The 4,151-nt window shown below is 37.7% G+C and overlaps 1 pseudogene; it reads left to right on the top strand.

Annotated features, from left to right (window-relative positions):
• The first annotated feature begins 940 nt into the window (after positions 1–940).
• Positions 941–3,931, top strand: LOC101525417 (cytochrome b-c1 complex subunit Rieske, mitochondrial-like; annotated as a pseudogene).
• Positions 3,932–4,151: the final 220 nt, after the last annotated feature.

The following is a 4,151-nucleotide window of genomic DNA, read 5'->3' as shown; positions in this document are numbered from 1 at the left end:
ATTCTGTCCCATTAATGCTATTTGCTGCCTTGGTTAATACAGATTTACAACAATTCTTGGAGTCAGCGTTAATCCTTGACTTCTTGTTCTTCAACATTAAGTTGACTCTTCTGAGTCTTTAGTCGCTCTGTGTAAACTTTGGAAATCAATTTGTTGATATACACAAAATAAGTTGCTGGGATTATAAATAGAAATGCATTAAATCTTGAGTCAAGAAGAACTGAGATCTTCATAATATTGAATCTTTCTAGTCATGATTACAGAATATTTCTCTATTTGTTTAATTTTTCTTTGCTTTCCTACAGTTTTTCAGTTTCCTCATTAAGTTCTTAGGCATATTCTGTTAGATTTCTACCTAAGTATCTCACTTTGGGAGGTGATAATGTAAACAGTGATACGTTTTTAGTTTCAAATTCTACTCATTCATTTTTGGCATTTAATAATGGGATTACTTCCATGTGTTAGCCTTAAAACCTCATTATAATAACTTACTAGTTCCAGGAGATTATTGATTCTTTGGATTGTCTACAGTTATGATCTTGTTATCAGCCAACAAAGGCAACTTAACTTTTGTCCTTCACAATTTAATATCTTGTATGTGCTTTTCTTGTCTTATTTAATTAGGTTAAGATTTCAAAGTACATGTTGAAAAAGCAATGCTGAGAGAGTATATTCTTGCCTTATTGCTAAACTTAGTGGGAAAGTCTCAAGGTTCCCATCAAGTGTGTTTTTGCAGAATTTCTTTATCTAGTTGAAAAAATTTCCATTCAGCAGAAATTTTTTAAAATCACAGATAGGTGTTGGATTTTTGTAAGATGACTTGCTTGAATCTGTATTGATATGACCTTGGTATTTTTCTTCTTCAGCTCATGATTGTATTAATTGATTTTCAAATGTTGAACCAACCTTGCATGCTTGAGATAGTTCCCATTTGATCATGATGGTGCTAAAATGGTATAAAGGTATCTATCTTATTTTTAAATGTTTATTTAGTTAATAATTTAATTGAAAGGGAGAGAGAGATTGACTTCCCATCCACTAGTTTATCCCCCAAATGTTTGCAACATCCAGGTCTGGGCCAGATCAAAGCTAGGAGCCATAGAATCCATCCAGACCTCCCACATGATGTCAGGGACCTAAGTACTTGGGCCATTCTCATCTGCCTTCCAGGTTCATGAGTAGGAAACTGGATTGGAAATAGAGCAGCTAGGTCTTGAGTGGTATTCCAAGATGGTATGTGTCAGCTTAACTTATTGCACCACAATGCTGGTTCCAACATGATGCATCTTTATTTACCTCTTTACTTTATATACATCTTTGTATCCAAACTGCGTTCTTGTAAACAGCATACAAGGGTACTTCAAAATATTTCTTGGAAAGTGGAATTAAAAATGAAGATTATTTTGGTGAAACAATTTTTTGAAATGCATACATAGTTCTTGCATAACACATTGTCCATGTGTTTTGATCCAATGTGATTTTGAGTTTGGGGTTAAGCAGAGGCTTCACAGACAGGCTCATGGGAGAGGGCAGAGAGCTAAAGAGTGAACTCTACAATTATACAGAGATTTCCTACATCTGCTGGTTCACTTTCCAAATGCTTTCTGTGGCCAGGCCCTGGCTGGGCTGAGGCCAAGTTAAGAGTCTGGAATGCAACAAAGGTTTCTCATGTGGATACTAGCACCAAATACCTCCTAGTGTCTGCATTAGCAGGAATCTGGAGTCAAGAACCCAGGTCAGGAGAGTTAAACCCAAGCGCCAGAATACAGAAAGCAGACAACCTAAACCACAAACCTAAACTGCTTCCTACTCTAATTCTTTTATTAGTGTGTTTAGACTGCTGATGCTCAAAGATATTACTAATGCAGATTCATATGATATCTGTTATTATTTTTCCATTCATACTAGTTTTCTTAGTTTATATTTTTAAAATTTATTTTCATTTTATTTAAAAGGCAGAGGGGAGAGAGAAAGATGAGAGAGAGAGGAGAGAGAGAATCTATGTACTGATTTACTTTCCAAATGCTCGAAATCGTCACGGCTGGACCAGCCAGAAGCCAGGAGCCTAGAACTCTACCCAGGTTTCCTATATGGGCTTAAATCATCCTCTGTTGCCTCTTAGGGTACATTAAGGAAGCTGGGTCAGAAACAGAGTTGCCAGGACTCTACCCAGGTACTCTGATGCAGACATCTCAAGCAGCAACACTGCTGTGCCAAAGTCTAGCCTCGTTATACATTTTTTATTTGAAAGATAGATTTACTGAGAGAAGAAGAGACAGAGAGAAAAAAAATCTTCCATCTGGTGGTTCACTCCCAAAATGGCTGCAAAAGCCGGAGCTGAGCAGATCTCAAGCCAGGAGCCAGTAGTCAGGAGCTATCTTCAGGTTTCCCACGATGTTGTAGGGTTCCAAAGCTTTGGGCCATCATTGGCTGCTTTCCCAGGCCATAAGAAGTGGAGCCGCCAGGACATGAATTGGTGGCCATATGGGAACCTGGCACTTGCATGGGGGAATTAGTCAACTGAGCCATTGCATCTGGCCCAGACTCTTAGTTCTACTGTTGTGTGTGGGTTGGGCTTCTTTTTCTTTTTTTTTTTTTTTTTGCCTTTTGTAGTTTTAATTGACTATTTTATGATTCCATTTTTTTTTCTTAGTGAATTCATGGTAGTTTCTTTCTAGCTTATTGTACTAGAGTTTGTAATATACATTTACAATTAATCCAAGTCCACTTTAAAAAATATATGACTTCACATTAGTTCAAATACATTCTAATAGTAAAATAGTTTTAATACTTGCTGTTATTCCTTCTATCTTGGCTATCATTTGTTTTGCCTGTTTGTAAGAATACTTAATTATAAAAATGTTCATAAAAATGAATAGTATAAAATTTTGCATGGATTTAAAAAATTTTGCACCAAATTAAACATGTCTTATGATTCCATTTTCACAAACTTTTCTGAAGTACCCTAATATGTGCATAATAAAATCAAATATGTAATCAAATCATTGTTGCTGTTATCATTTTTAAGAATATTACCCCTTAGGCCAGTTAAATACATGTATACATATGTACAGGTTTTTCTATCCACTCTGGCCTGTTCATTCTGGATTGTTAGACACACTGCTGGTGCTGAGCACAGGTAATGTCTGCCAACCTGGAAATGCCTGCATTGCACATGAAGTGATCCTTCTTATGCCAGGACTCACTGAGTGGCCAAGTTGTGGGCTGGTCTTGGGGGTTTTTTAGGAGCCCTCAATGTCCACGCTTCTGTTTGTAATTTCCATTCAGGTGTCAGAGTGCCTGGTTTCTCTCACTACCAATACAGCAGACTTTTGGATAGTACAAAGTCTTCAAAAGACAGCAGTGAAGCTAGCAAAGGCTTCTTATGGTTGGTAACTGCCACAACCACTTTGGAGGCCAAATATGCTGTCAGGAATGTTGTATCTCAGTTTGCTACCAGCACAAGCACTTCCAGGGGATGTGTTGGCTATGTTAGCCATGTTGCCAATGGAAATCAAGTTACCTGATTTTCTAGAAGGCAAGGACATGGCTTTCGAAGGGAGAGGCAAACCCCTGTTTGTGCACCATAGAACCCAGCAGAAAGTTGTGGTGGAAGTATCTCAACGGAGGGATCCATAGCATGATTTAGAGACTGAGTAAAGAAACTTAAGCCAGTGATCCTGAAAGGATTCTGCACTCATCTTGTGTACCCATTGCAAATGCAGAAGATATTGGTGGTTACCACTGCCTTTGCCATGCATCACACTATGAAGTGTCTTGCAGGATCGGGAAGGGTCTTGCACCCCTCAACGTGGAAGTGTCCTGGTATGGGTTCACCAGTGATGATTCAGTGGTTGTTGGGTTAGATGCTTGGACTCCAAGTTTAGACTTCTTTCCTGTCACCTCAGAAGAATTATTTGTGAGCAAGTAAGTCTCCTGTATCTCAAGATGGTTGATTTGAAATATTAAATAATTACTAATGATGTATTTGCCACATGAATGTAAATTGCATTTAATGTTAACTTTTTTATGCACTCACTTAATAAAGTCACTGTTGTACATTAACAAGTAAAGGTTTTCATTTCTCAAGGTTTGAATGCTGATTTTGCAGTGTGCTGATATTTAAGAGTATGGGACTTTCCTCTTTCAGC

The sequence above is a fragment of the Ochotona princeps genome, chromosome 15 (genome assembly GCF_030435755.1).
Source record: "Ochotona princeps isolate mOchPri1 chromosome 15, mOchPri1.hap1, whole genome shotgun sequence".
Lineage (NCBI taxonomy): Eukaryota > Metazoa > Chordata > Mammalia > Lagomorpha > Ochotonidae > Ochotona > Ochotona princeps.
The sequence above is the reverse complement of the archived record's forward strand: the minus strand, read 5'-3'. Positions and strand labels throughout refer to the sequence as shown.